The 15,795-nt window shown below is 41.6% G+C and overlaps 1 protein-coding gene across 2 annotated transcripts in view; it reads right to left on the reverse strand.

Annotated features, from left to right (window-relative positions):
- The window catches only part of SNX10 (sorting nexin 10), a 36,385-nt gene extending 29,789 nt beyond the window's left edge, over nucleotides 1-6,596 (reverse strand). For both annotated transcript variants that reach the window (XM_051808453.1, XM_051808452.1), the window contains exon 1: nucleotides 6,536-6,596. The gene's annotated coding sequence lies outside the window, so the exon portion shown is untranslated. The remainder of the gene's footprint in view (nucleotides 1-6,535) is intronic.
- Nucleotides 6,597-15,795: the final 9,199 nt, after the last annotated feature.

Genomic DNA, 15,795 nt, shown 5'->3' on the forward strand with positions numbered 1-15,795 from the left:
GGGGTTTGCATTAAACCCCTGTGATTTGGCTGTGGAAAGCTCATAGAAAAAGACCTCAGCTGGATCTTACATGCCTACTCTAAGATTTAGCCTTCAACTACACACTCAGTGTAGACATCCTCTCCTGGCCAGCAGGTCAAACAGATCTTCCTTCCAAATGTATATGTGATGATGACAAAATAGCAGCTAGAAAGCTTCCTTGCAGATGAGTAGATTAGGAAGGCCTTGTTTCTGCACAAGTATTTATGTGCCTCAAATGTCTTCATAAAAGTTCTTCATAAAATCCCCAAAATAATATTTTGGCCTTAAATTCTCTTTGATTCTTCAACCTTACTGCCCAAACTCAGTTTCATGGTCTGGGAGGTGGAGGGACTGTTAAACACAGGCACTTAGCTGCCTTCCTTGCCATCTGCACAGGAACCCCTACCTTTGTCTACCCAGAGAGGGCAAAACAAGGGACTTTACCTCATCTGGAATAAGGGATTTGCCTTCCTGTCTCCCCAACAACCCTGTTGATCCAACTCCAAATAGTCATACCTGCACTCAGTGACCAGAGAGATCTAACAAGTCACAAAATCCTTGGGGAGCAGACCAACTGTTGTCACAGGGGTTAAACATCAGACTCATTATTTCCCATGTCTGAAGACATGTGAGGGAATCTTTGGGCTGTGCCATGAGAGACAGGGTATTAGATTCAGCTGTTCTCAAGGCAAGCATGACCACAATGACACTACACATCAATGTGACTATTTATACACACAAGTACCTGGCACGTCACAGGCTCTGGCATTATCAGCATGTCCTTCAGGGCCTGAGACTTGCAGATATCTCCTTCTTTCTGTAACCACTCACCAACATTACCGTTACCACCTCATCTTTTCATACCTCATTAGTAGAAATTCATTTCTTCTGGGAAAAGGCACACTGCTCTTGGGAAAACAAAGCCTTCCCCTCTGGGAAGACAACTGAAGATCTCATTAAAACAGAAGCTAAAGTTATGGCTAATTTAAAACCATACATCACCATTAAACAATTAAAATGATGAGACTATTAGAAGGCACAAACTTATAATCGGGTGACTGTTGCTGTACACAAGAAGCAAGGTAGGTGAGCAGTTAGGACTTCCCTGAGGGAAAGGAGGGGCAGGAACTTGAAGGATGCGTTGGCAGCACAGAAACAGAAGTCAGGGCAAATTACTCATTGTCAACTCCATAGTACAACAGATGCTTTGCTACCGGAGCAGAACATCTGTTTTGCTTTGAAGAGTTGTTTTACCTATAAGTGAGTGTATCTTCCTAGACATCTCTGGTAGAGAAGAAAATGAAAGGAAGAAGTAATTTTCTTAAACCACAAATCCTTTCAGTACCAAGAAACAGGAATTCCTTCATACCACAAAAAAGCAGGCACACAAAATAAATGGCACTCTCTTTATACACAAGAGTTAACTGAGGGAAGATCCATACCAAAATCATTGTTGCTTTATTTATTCTCAAACAAATGAAACGTATTGGTGTGCACCCTGCTTATCAGCTCTGTGACAATCTGTAATGCCAGTCACATGAAGAAGCTGGAGCAAAAAGAAACTACCTTCAAACCAATCATGTACCTCACAGGGTCATGCTGACTTGCAAAGGTTTTTTGTAAGGTTCATGCCAGCTGAGGAACTCATCTGCCATACTAGGAGACAGTCTGAAATAAATCATGCTGAGGTGCCAGTTGGCCACCGTGCAGTGCCCGTGTACTGGGGACATCCTGAGCACGGCATCTACCCAAAGACATACCCTGCTCAACTGCAGACCTTCAGCAAAACAGAAGAAAACAGGAAAGAATGTAGTATGTATGTTATTTATGTGACTGTCCTTTAAGTACCAAAGGATATTCACAGAATATTCTGAGTTGGAAGGGATCCACAAAGATCATTGAGTCCAACTCCTAAGTGAATGGCCCACATGGGGATTGAACCCACAACCTTGCAAGTCCAGGGCCAGCACAAGGCTGGCAGACAGTGTGGGCTATTGATTCCTTTAGAGCCCACTCTGTGAAGAACACGCCCAACAAAGTCAGAAAGGAAACTGGTTTCTGAAACCAGGAGCCCTGAGGACATTTAAGGATTCTCTGAAGACATATCACTAAGTAGACCTCGAGAAGATAACTGTTATTTTGAAGTTCTCTAAGTTGAAAGAGGATCCCTGGAGGAACACTGTGAGAAATGCAGGATCATTTGTGACTATATCATGGCACTATGTTCCATTAAAACTACCACTGTTCCCCCCGGTCTGCAGAAATCTGGGCAAGTAGGATTCAGATAGCTAGACATGAATATTCTGTGTCTTTGTGGGTGCTCACAAGGTGTCCTACTTACTCTTTAGCTGCTCCCCCCAAGAAAAGGGGGATCAACTGTAGGTCATGTGTCAGGGTGCCAGCCTCATAAAGGTGTCTTGGACCCTCTGGATGGTCACCTTGGAAGGCACCAGTCACCCACATGCAGGCAACCGATCCATGCCCAAGCTGCTGGACACTGCACAGGCAGCACTTTGGTGCTACATGCACTGGGGAAGGATTGCTCAGGAGACTCTGCTCCATCTGCAACATCTCCAGCCATGAGGGCTAGTCTGTGCCAGGGCTGTTGCAAGTGGTTTCAGCTCCAAGCTGTCTTTGCAGTCTCTCTGGTTGCTCTTTCCCTCCCACGGACACTCGATTTTAAGAGCACAGAGAGCTGTTGACCAAGTGTGTGACTCAGTGAGAGCTTCTGCCAACAAGGAAATCATGGTGGTAGGCTGCTTTCTGTGAGCCACCTGCAGCCACCAATGAAGTGACATGATAAGCTTTTTATTTTTGCTTCCTTGTTCTTCAATATCTATATGCAAAACATGAACATTTTGTAAACACAAGGATTCCCTTGGGTTTGTTTTTTTCCTCTAAGCTGGGGAAGAAGAATGCTTACGGAAGGTGTTTCCATTCTTGAGTTCTGTGTAGAGATTTAGCAAGCAATGCTACAAAGATCCAAAGCCAAACATTACACGTCAAACTTGTGCACATAGTCATGTAGCATGATTTGCTTCTCTGTTCCAAGAATTATCTTTCCAAGAAGTCAGGAAGTTCCTGTAGGAGACACAGCTATACTCTCCCCCTTGTATTTTTAGTATCAGAAGAACAAAAAGGTCGCTGAGGTTTGGGTTTGGTTTTTTTTTTTTTTAGATAATAAAAATATGCAAAATGTTTAATGAGAAGAAAGAAAAATCACAATATCCTAAATTAATGAGCTCTCTATTACTTGTCTGTTTACAAAAGCCAAAATCTTATGCATGTTGCATACCATACACATGGAAATAAGATCCATGTGACACATTGCAGAGATATGATACACCAAAGTCGTCACCTGTCTTATCCTACCTACCTACTTCCAGGAAGCGAGAAACACCTCCAGCAGTCCATCCTGCTGAGTAAATGTTTGCTTTGTGATTTATTATAGCGTGGGGTTTGTTTTTTTATTTCAGTTTGGATTTTTGTTTGCTTTTTTTTTAAAAATCAGCCTGCCAGAGAAGTGTTTCCTTCTTTCATATGATGAAATTACAAAATTGCAAAATAAAAGCAGGGAAGGTTGCAGTAACCTGAAATTATGACAATTTGGAAAAGCACTGAGCAAAAACTGACTAAAATGACACTGCAAGACTGATTCAGCCCTTTACTGTCAGAAAGGTCCTACCTTCTGAATTGATACCCTCGACCCTATCTCTCACTCCACAGGATCAGAGGATCAGGAGATGGGTGGCCAGAGGGGAACACCACACTGAAGCAAGCATATTTTGTACCAGCAGGCTTAGCCCCGTGGGCCAAAGGCAATGCTGCTCTATGGTAGGGATAAATAAGCTACCAGGGGAAGAAGGAGGGAAGTATGAAGGAAAGGTGCTCTAGGGTTGTTTAGCTAGAAACAGGATACAGGAATGTTTCAACTGATGACTGATACAACATTTTTCTGGGTGGAAAAAGTTATTCTGTAAGACATCCACATGCAGGAGCAGCAGCATGAACTCTAAAATTTCTGGGAACATAGCCTTCAGCCTTATCATGTTCTGGTCCTCATCTGGTCAGTGGTACTACTTTGCACTAGTCACATCACCGATCCAAGAGGTCACATCACATGTCTACCAATTGCTAGCTTGATTTAATGCTCCACTTCCTCTTATGTCTGAGAATGACACAGTTTGACCCAAACCCTCAGTAGTTTTTGCACTGTATGGCACTGTGCTCAGGAAGGGAAGTCCCAGGACGTTTGGAGCCAGTGGCACAGCAGGGCACCGCTGACATCTGACCTGTATGCTGCATCTGCGCTAAAAGCATCACATCCCTGCGGGCATGCAGTGATCACAGAATCAGCTTAAGCAGGTACACCAGGGCTGGTTAATGACACTGCCTGAGAACAGCTGTTCTTCAGGAGTTAATGTGGAAAAGCACAGCTGAAAACAACTTCTAAGTGTATGAAAAGATGAGAGAGAAAGGTCTCGATGAGTAAAGGCAATATTTATGCAGGTCTGCCTGCAGGGCAGGGAACAAGGGAAAACCAAAAAAATTAAAGTCTGCTGAGAGAGGATCGAGGTAGTATTTCATGAAACACAGTAACACTGTGAAGTGATGCTACTCCAGCTTTCTACTGAACTATCCCTGACTGTTTGTACCACAAACATCCCCTATTAATTGTATAATCAATGAATAAATAAATTGACCACATGGTTCAAATAAATTACTATCTTATTCAAATATAAAAACTACTACAGCAGATTCTATCATAAAATAGCTAATTTTAGAAAAGCGCATCTGCAAGCTGGCAACTGCTGTTTTGCAATGGTACATGAACACAAATCTTTATATTTTAGTAGTAATATTTTCAGAACATTTTTCTCCTTTTTCAAAAAATACTAAAATATAATTATTTTCCAAAAAAAATTTAAAGTAATAACGATAATAATAATAATCTATAATAAAGCTAATACTTAAAACTATTTATATGAATACAAGTATGGTGTACCAATGCAAGAATTTTAAATTTAAATTCATTAAAAGGTAAATACTCTTTAGAGTCAACAAAAATATACATGGTAAACAAGAGACACCTGGATTTCAAGTCAAGCATCATAAATAATACCCTAGGCTAAATCAGTCATAACTATAATTTGCATCTTCTACACACAGAAAACACTGGCATTTCCACTTTTCTAAAGGAAGTCCAGTCTTGTGTCATTCAGGAAAGCCCTGCCTTGCATTACTTTCGCTTTCAGTTGTCCTTAGCACAAACAGGAAGACCTTTCCCTTCACTTGAGCTATTTCTGTCAATGTGAGAAGCAGAGTGGGCAATGAAACCTCCAGCCGCTGTTTCCCTTGGGCAAGGGGTGACGTGGGCACGTGCCAGGTGGCAGCCTCAAACACACCCGAGCGGGACAGACCCTGATCCTCCATGGCCTGGCTCCACACCTCCGTCTCCCTTTATCCCTTCGACACTGCTAGCAGAACTAGGCAATATTTACTTAGAATTGCCACATCCTAGAAGGGCTGTGAGAACACCCAGTCTGTTGTGCTGATCCGATGGCGACTGTCTGTCTCCACGGGGATGATCCCAGTGAGTGTGTATGAGACAAACAGCAAACACAGGCGCCTCAAGGAAAAGCACAGGCAGCTGCCCCTGTGCCTATTGTGCCCAACTCCAGAACGTATCCCATGGCAAACCCACCAATTCTCAGTCATTGGAACTTCCTTTGCTTTATAAATTGGTTAGTTTTAATTGCACGCTCTGTTTCCAAAGACTGTCTTCGTATGCACCTAAAAATTCTCGCGCTGCTTAATTTAGATTAACACAGAATTTAAAAACAAGGCAGTCTCCTGACTAAGAAAATAGTACAATGAATATGAATACATTTAATACAAATGAAGTCATGATATAGGTGTCATTATAGATTTGTATATTAGTATATAAAGTAATATGCATGAGGTGTATACACAATAATAACAACGTGTGTGTATATATACATATACACACACGCGGAGCTTTTGCACATCCCTGTAAAAGTCACAGTTGCCAAAGGCGATGGATTTGCCACAGCGAAACAAAAAGCGGCGGTTTAAAACAAGATTAGTAATGACTCAAACCGAATTTTCCCCCTGCCCGGCGTTAGCCACTGCTCAAACCTGTCATTTACACCGCCGTAAACCGCGGCGGAGCCCTCTATCAAAAACCAGGGGAGCAAACACACTTCAAAGGGCCGGGTGGAGCCGAGCGCCGCCGCCGCGGGCAGCCCGGCGAGCGGGCTCGTACCGGGGCTTCCCGAGCGGCTGCCCGGACCACGGCCGATGGGACCGAGCCCAGGCAGCGCCCCACCGTCACCCGAGAGCGGAGGAGAGCGGCCCCACACCACCGCCCCGCCGCTTCCAGCTGCACACAGACACCCCCCGCACACCGAGCCCCAGCAATCCCGCACCGCTCCGGTGACCCCGGCTGTCCGGAGGGGCTGACACCCCCAGGCCCCGCCGCCGCCCCGCTCACCCGCCGCTCGCCGCCGCTCCCGCCGCACGCAGATCGGGAGAAGCCGGCGCGTCACTGGCAGCGGGCGGGGCCGCGATCCCCCGCCCTGCCCGCACCCTGGAAACTCGGGACGCACGGAATGGCTTTCCTCGAACAGAGGTTTTCTTAGTCGCAAAAGCTCGGGAGATGAGTGTATGGGGTGCTGAGTCCTGAGGCCCCGCTGATGGAACAGGGCGTGGAGATTCCCTGTGATCTGCATCATGATCAGATCTGCATCCTGTGATCAAATCACCTCGACTGAGTTGGGCTCTTTGATGTTTACACCTTGTAACGCCTCAGTTGAAGGCACCCGATGTGCTTTATGATGTTGCACCCTAATCACGCACCTTACTCAGAATGAAGAAAGCACAGGTTTTACTGGGGCTTCTTAGAAGCCTTTCGATTCAGAAGGGGAAGAAAATAAGATTACACCTGATTACCTGATTACATTCTAGAAATGAGTGGATGTGGCAGTTAATGCTATGGTCTAGTTGACAACGAGGTGATGGCTCAAAGGTTGAATTTGATGACCTTGGAGGTCTTTTGCAACCTAAATGATTCTGTGACTCCATGACTGATAAGTTAATTTTTAAATTTTTTTGAAGACTGAATAAAATCTACCATGAAGGTTTATTTTCAGCTTTACTTGATTTCTCAGGAAACCAAGATACCAGTAATTTTGTTTCCTTACTGACTAGATGCTAAAGATCCCAGAGGGATTTGAAATACATAACATCATATGCCAATGTTTGGAGATCTTCTTCATAATAGTATGGTGATTTTATGCCAACATCTCCAGAGCCTTTGGAATCTGGCTTATGAAAAGGAGCTTAGCAAGCTGGGGGAAATAATTTATCTGGGAGAATGCTTGTCTCTTGATTTTGAGGCTCTTTCTTAGTGCTGAAATTAAGAGGAATAAATGAAAGCACCTTGGGAAATATCCATTAATGAGAGTGCAAGGAAAAGAGTAAATTTTCTGCTACAAGAAGAAGTGGTGTTTCTGCTTCTGAAAAGCTTGAATGATCTTTACTTATCTATGTTCTGATAAGAATCAGCAACTTCTCCTATTTTAAAAAAGAAATAATTTTAATACCATAATACATATTTACTTTATTTCTAAATACCGAAACCCCATAATATTTTCTTTTCTTAGCCTTTTTCTGTAAACCGTTGGGTTAATTTTTCCCATGATATAAGAAAATATGAAGCAAATTCTAAGACAAAAATTCTCAAAGAAAATAATTATTAATTTGCCTTGAGTACCCCAAAGCTTTCATTTGATAAAAGTCCTTAAGCAAAACTCTACACAAACAGGTAGAGGTCAAAATTAATAACTACTGAATCACAGCAACAGAGTACAGAGAATTACGGGGGGTATTACATGAGGTGGCTACATCAGCCTTTTCCACAAAATATTTGCCACTTTTTGTAGTGGTGGTTCGCCATCACTGGCAGTGGAAACCCCATATGGGTGTGGACAGTGCTCCGAGTGGCACTTGTGCTGTAGTGGCAAATTTTGTGGTAGGATGGTGAAAGCACCAAGACTGAACTTCACTTTTTTTTGCTATTACTGTCAGATGCTGTGCTGAGCAGTGGCACTGAGTAACCACCCTGTCCAAGAAGTGATTCACAGAGGAAGGCCAGCATAGAAGAAGGCTGAAATGAAAGGGAAGAATGAGGCTAACTGGTAATTAAAACACTCTCTGCAGATTGCCAGTATAAACTCATTTTCAGAAATCAATTTTTTCTTATATTCTAGTATTAAAAAAATATTATCAATGAGGTTTATAAAACTTGGTTATCTCTGCGTAAAAGTGAATATTCCTACCTCTAAGCCACACAATTTTGCCAACAAAAGAAAATCATAATTAGATATAGTTAAATTTAGCAAAGACAGGCTAAACTGGCAAGCATTCTTAATGAAAAAAATCTAAAGAACGATTATGAAGAGAACAATTTATTTTTTAAGAAAGGTCTGTTCAAACTTCCAAACCACTTATTTGTAGGAGTTGATTCCTTAATTCCTTTTCCAGACTGTTTTTGTCCGATCTCACTTCAATGCCATACTGAATTACCACTTTTCATAAGCATATGGTGTGCAGATATATTCTAGAAAAGAATGGAAACTGAAAGACATCAGGCCTTACTAAGATGACCGTGGCAAGCAGGAGAATGAACACATGAATGATGCTCCTATAGGACTTTTCTTCCTCCCTATTTTGATAGGAAAGCTTGCATCAAAAGGACCAGATGCCAATCATCATAATATCTACATTTTGTGGTTCTGAAGTGGAAGGTCTGTCCAAGACCTCCTTGATGAACTTCCTCAAAGGGGTAGATTTCTCTTTCCATAGCTTAGTTTAGTCAATGTATCAGTTTTTGCTACCAGAGAACTGCAAACTGGAACTAAATTTGCCAATTTAGTTCTGTTGACAGATGAGAATTTGCATAAAGGAAATTCCTGTGCATTTTTTGTTAAGTTCTCATGCTACTTTTGTCCAGTTTTTTTTGTGCCAGTAGAATTGTGTCCAGAGATGATGTCCAAGAATGCATTTGCTTCAAGGTTTTTTGTGAGCATTCCTCAGGGGGCAGCTGTGGTGCTGGTATGAGTGATACAGCCTCCTGCTGGCCTTGGCTGACCTGCTGGTCTGGGGGGACTTCTTCCTCTATGCCAAGAACTTCCTTCTCAATGTTGTGATAAACTAATTGCGTTTTAGGGAGTTATTGAATCTATGTAAAGTATTTTCTTCATGGTTCAGGCAAAAAGGAGGGGAATTTCATTCCACAACAGCTCTCAAAATTTCTACTGAAACGAGGTTTTATTCTGCTATCTTTACATCAGTTTGATTTATTTCAGATTAAACCTACCACAGCTATGGCCATCCATTTATTCCTATGGATAAACTTAAATGTACCTTCATCTACATTAACATTTTGTTTCAGATGAGGTATGTATTGTTCAAAGCAAATCTCTGGTTGTCTTCCCTTCCTACTCTTTAATTCATTTTGTAGAGCAGCCCCAGAAGACACATAAGAAACGCTTCACCTGAAACATGACAAGAAGCTGCACTCCAATCACTGATGAAGCCAGACTGGAACAAACCTTCCGGAGCATGAGGAGGGTGAAGGTCACTTCCTCCACAGAAACTGGTTTGCACTGCAGAGTTTTTCCTGTTGGCATCATGCTGCTTGCTAATATAGACCTATCCTAAGTCATAGAGTGATTATTTCATTACATTTGAATAAATTTCTGCATTCAGAAAATGCTACAGAACTCCCTGGATCTTGACTGCTTGATCATATAATGAAAACTTAGAGATAAAAAGAAAGATTCTTAAATTTGCAGAGTGTACTGCTTTGAACTAGAGAACTAGAGTTAAAGAACAAAGACACATGGCATACTATGAACACAAAATTAAAAAAAGTATTTTTAAGATTTTTCTATCATTTCCTTTCTGTGGTTAAAGAGAGGAGGAAATTATGCAGCATTAGGCTGCAGTGGGATTTTAGGAATTACCATCAGGAAGCATCAATAAAGAGTGCAGAGGAGTTGTGGCAAGGACTGCAGTTCTGAAAAACTCTTAGTAAAGATGCTCGGTGTTTTCATCTTGTTGAAAGTGTAAGGATTAAGAAAACAGTGAGAAGAATAATAGAAAGAACTCAGCAAATATTTCCCCTTACTGGTTTGTGTTCTGTGGTGGAAAACAAGTTGTCCCTCAACTGTGATGTCACATTGTGTTTGAAAAGTAGTGACTTCTTTGTAGCTTATTTGTAATAAAGCATGAAATCCACACATTTGCTGATGTCTTGTTAATAATTTGTATCCATTTTCCAAGTATGTATGGCGATAAATACTTCTCCTTGTGAATAGGATGTTCCCTCATGCAGTTTGGGCAGATGTTCTGATATCTAAAATTGCTCAAGGAATAAAACTCATGGCTTTGGCTTGTCCATTTATGTGAGCATGGGTAAGGCAGGACTTTGGTTCGAACAGGCAAGTTGCCAGTACACTGGACATTTTAGTGCCATAACTGCAATAGCTTGAAACTTGATTTTGCAAGTGCTGTGCTCTCATATTCAGTAGTATCTGCTAAGTTTGCAGTCTCAAAGGTGCCTGGCTTAGAAGCACAAAGTCTGCCCAAGCAAAATTGGGTCAGACTCTGGGAGGGAGGGGATTATTTGGATTTGCATGTAATACGAAAAAGGACTGTTTATTTTGTTTCTTTTTTTTTTTTTTCTTTTTTACTCATAAGTAATTCCAGTTTTCTGTATTATATCTGATCTGAAGACATGGTAAAATGAAAGACCTCAGTGTTTCTAGTGTGAAGAAGAAAATTACAAGAAAAAAAGGATTATTAAAGAAATCTTATGCCATCTTTTGAACTAGAGTGGAAGCCAAATGCCTTATTAAAAACTGAAAACCATCAGAAAGAGCTGTGATTCATTGCCATTCACTTGGTGTTTCACAGAGTTGTCTAGCCAGGACTTGCATGATATGCTGCAGTAAAAATAAGCAAGGATGAAAGAAAAAGAAATATTTTAAAAGGACTCCTCCTTTACACATTTGATAGAAGCAAAGTAATATAGACTCTCTTTTCCTTTTTCCTCTCTAACTTTGCTTCTTACAAGGTTTTTGTTGTTTACTCCCTTTATTTCTAGGCAATTTTTATTCAGCTGAACTTTGTTTCTCTGAGTTAGGTTTAATAAAATAACATAGACCCACTGTGTTTACTTTCATGAATCCTCCAGACTGACAAATTAAAATCAACATCCAGGGAAAATCCTAGAGTAACAAAATATATAGCCCTCAAATTTGGCTTGATATTTGTGACTATTACAGAGAAGGTAACAACAGCATAAAGCAGTGGTTGACTGGAAGAGCCTCAGGCACTGGTTTTGCATCTGCAGTTTCTTAACTGGTTGTGTGCTGGTTTCTTACAGAATATGAGACCAGAACAATCTTCCTCTTGAAGGGGATTCCAGATAAGTGTTTCACAGTTTCCCTTCCTATTAGTGTCCCTTTTTACTGGGATGAAAGGCGAGAAGGCCAAGGAGCTGGCTGTCCTATTTTCCCTGCTTATACTGGTTACTTGGATGTTTGTAGTCAAGGCAGATACAAACATCTCTTTTAGACAATTCAGATTGCCTAGGATTTAACTTGTCCTCTGAGAACACCTGTGCCTCCAGGGGCCAGGGCAGCAGCTGAGGGCAATTCTACACCTCAAGTGGGAGATGACTGGGTCAGGCTGGCTATAAAATGGTAGTTTTGGCCATGAGCTGGCATTTGGTATTTGGTTAGCACAGAAAATGTGCATGTTATACAAAAGACAGTACGTATGTGGACTACTGTGTACTGCCACCATTGTCCTGATACATTCATAAAAAGGGTGGAATATTGTGATATTCTCAGTCCAAATACTCTCAGTTAGTACAAACCTTTCTGGTTTTAATTTCAGTGAAAGAAACCTGTGATAAACTCTCATGTACCATTTATTCCATGTTTTGAAAAATAAAATGAAATTAAAAAAATTAGCCATTCTTTATAAACGTTAGAGGGACCCCTGCTTTCAGCAGGTTGTACGTGTGTGTTTCCAAATGATCATCTGTTTCCTTTGGCAGATTAGCCCACAGTTCTCACCACACTCTTGAAGTCTTGGAAATTTGCCTCTTCTGCTCATGGTACTCCAAGACTGAGGGGCAGGTGGGTCGCATCCAGTGAGGTGACTTCTGCAGTTGACTTCTAGACAGTGTCTGTTCACTGACCTGCTAAGGTAACTTTTTGTTCCCCTCAGGCAGAAGGAAGTTGAAGCGATGGGGAGCAGGGGTGACAATAAAGAAGACTAAAGAATTAGTCATTCTGAAAGGTGTTTGGATTGACAGGGTTTTTTCTGAGATGAGTACAGATGGGAGGGGTCAAGTTGGTGGTGAATATTTTAGGAGAAGTTGCAGCCAGGTGTCTACCAATGGAGTTAGAGGATCAAGAAAGCGAGAGGCAGTTAGGAGAAGCAGGTTTTGAAACACCAAGATTTACAGGGTCTGGCATTACTGGAGGTGGTTGGGTCACTGAGGAGGTGACCCCTTTTCCTAACAGCTGGAGGGCTTGTTCCAGTCACACACCAAACAAACATTTCCCATTGGTACATTGACAGCAAAGGCTCAGGGCTTACGCCTCTGCCAAAGATGTGGCAGCTGAACAAGTTATTGTGCATTAGCCAAGTTTCACTGACGCTGCTGTTGGTTCATGTAAATACCAGAGCATACAATCTCCTTTAGGAGGCAACAAGAAAACTTTAAGCTAGAGCCTGTCACCTTGCTTTCCCAGTGCTCTGACATGGATTTCTCAGGCCAAGGAACAATGGGAGCTTGCTCCTATGGTGGATTTTTCCTGCCATTATCACCCCTTGGCCCTGCAGCCTGGTTACATGCAGGGTTTGTGCTGGTGTAGGTGCTGTTTAGGGCGGTATTTTTTTACCAGAATAAATATACTGGTACAATTCCTACTATTAATGTATCATGTTGATTTAAAGCTATGTTACCTTAGTATAACTTATGCTCTTTCTCAGCACAATCATAAGCTTACACTCTCCTAATGCCAATTTAGTGAAATCTTTGACAAGTATTGATTATTTTAGACACACCTGCTTTGGCCCAGATCCAGAGAGATTTGACATCATTGGCATAAGTGAAACCTAGTGGGATGAGACCTGTGACTGGAGTGCCCTGTTGGATGGTTACAGGGTCTTCTGGAGGGACAGGCAGGGCAGAAGAGGCGGAGGGGTGGCACTGTGTGTAACAGAAGAGTTGGAATGTATGGAGCTCACAGTTGGCAATGGCACAGTTAAGAGCCTCTGCATAAGAATCAAGGGGCAAAAAAATAATGTGGATGTCATCATGAGAGTCTGCTACAGACCTCACAGCCAGGATGCTGATGCCAACGAATTATTCTTTGAGGAACTAAGGGACGTTTCCAAGTCTACTGCCTTTGTCCTTATGGGGGCCTTCAACTTGCCAGAAATTAGCTGGGAGCATCACACAGCTGGTACAACCCGGGCCAGAAGATTGCTAAAAAATCTGGATGACAACTTTATGGAATAGGTCATAAGGGAGCCAACTTGGAAAGATGCCCTCCTTGATCTACTGCTTGTCAACAGAGTGGATCTCATGAGAGAAATGGAGATTGGTGGACATCTTGGCCACAGCGACCACGAGGAGATTGAGTTTAAAATCTCTGTTGGCAGGAGGAAAAGTGGCAGCAAAACCTCAACTGTGGACATGAGGAAGGCAGGGCTAAGGATTGGACTTGATGAGCCTTGTGAGTCCCTTCCAGCTCAGCATGTTCTGTGATTCTGTGATTCTGTGATTCTGTGATTCTGTGATAGTTAGAATGATACTACTCCCATGTGATGCTATGACTCTCTCTCATACATAGGCAACCTCTAACTACAGCATTTAACATGCCAATGGTTGTCACTTTTAATTATATCAATACCTTGTTGCTTTGAATAAATTTTACAAGTACCTATGGCTGAAATCTACTGAACCAGCCGGCTTGTTCAACAAAGCAGATGGGTGAGCTAAACTATCTGTTGTTCAGAATTCCCTCTTATATTTTAGGGGGTCTTGCTTAGTTCTTTCAACAGTAAGTCAGGTGGATCAGGTATCTCCTACTTCCTGGTACAGCCACGTAAGACAGGCTTTGCCCTCCCTGTTTACTATGTATTCTGTTCCTTTTAGAAGAGTATATCTATTATCTTTTAGTCAATACAGTGAAGAAATGCTGCTATTTTTTTCAGACTAGTTCTAAAATCTATGGGGAATAAGCAGTCACTGCTATGTAATATTTAAACTTACAATATGAATTATACTGTATTCACTAGTACATTTAAAGCAGCTTCTTAATTGACTTAGAAACACCTGCAATGCCATTTACGGCCACAGAAACACCTTGGAGGGTGTGAGTGCTGCTGGACTATTGTTGCTTCTTTGCAGTTGGCAGCCTGGACTTTGTGAGACTAAATGTATTAGTTGCAGCAATAGCTCAGCACCACAAGCAGCTTCTGGCTAACTATTACCTCATCATAAATCCATGTGGTCTGTTGTTCCATTTCCTTCAATTTGTACATTTACAATGAAGGAGTAGTGCACTTTGGATTGATCTGTGTAAGATGGTTACTGGGAAACAATCTGAAGTGCGGAATTGAGAGGCCACCAGTTATGGTGTACCAGTTCCTCCAGTAGATGCACTTATTTTCCATGATGAATGCCTTTGTTTGCTTTCAACATAGTTCACTTCTCATGTGTATTAAGCTAAATCACACAAATGCATCGTTAGTGCAAAAAAACATATCCCCTCGGGGAGCTGTTGCAGAACAGATACTCTGCAGTGGTTGTTCTGAGGTCTTTCCTGTGTAGACAAGCCCTGTGGTGTAGATCATTGCTTTGTCTGCCCTTAATGTCCTCATGTGATTTTTTAAATTATATTGCTTGGCAAAAAAAGCTAATGTAAAGGTCTATCTGAAGTGTGTTACTTAATTAAACATGCTTTTGGGCATTTGAGTGATTCTAGTTTCCACTTGTGGCTTTATTCCCTCTTCCTGACTTCAAATTCTAAAATATTCGGGTTTATTTTTAATTAGCTTGTAATCAATGTTGGATACTAGTGTAACATGGGAAGAATGGTAAGAATTTTTAAGTTAAATTTTTACAAAACTCATTGGTCTGACCTTCAGATTTGTTGGTAATGCCTCCTGTCTCATCTCAGTTGGGGATGTGGGACTGCCACATGCTTGCTGTGATTTCAAGTAAGTATTTCCATGCTGTACTGTGCTGCACTCTCTCACTTCATTAGCGCAGTTAAGCAAAAAAACAAAAGCCTTTTTGCAATAATTTATTTGTTTTCTCAGAAAGTTTTCGTAATACTAAAACAAAATAAAATAAAATAATAAAAAAGCACTATGTCCCTGTGAATGGAGAGCATGGTAGCTGGGCATGCTGTTTTCCTTATACAGATTATACTCTGATTACAGATACATTGTGTAATATCTGGGGAACAGGCAGAACTAAGATTTCAAGGGAGCACATAAGCAACTCTCCCTTACCTGTCACTCTCACATGCCTTTCCATAGCATGTATTCTTTCATGTCTGCAATGTCCAGCCCTTGATACACCAAACTCCACTTAGACCAGCCTCAGACACTATGGAATTCGTTTCTCACTAAGTATAGGAAAGTACAGTTTCTCAC

The sequence above is a fragment of the Manacus candei genome, unplaced genomic scaffold (genome assembly GCF_025592945.1).
Source record: "Manacus candei isolate 608988 ecotype Guabito, Panama unplaced genomic scaffold, ASM2559294v1 h1tg000072l, whole genome shotgun sequence".
Classification (NCBI taxonomy): Eukaryota; Metazoa; Chordata; class Aves; order Passeriformes; family Pipridae; genus Manacus; species Manacus candei.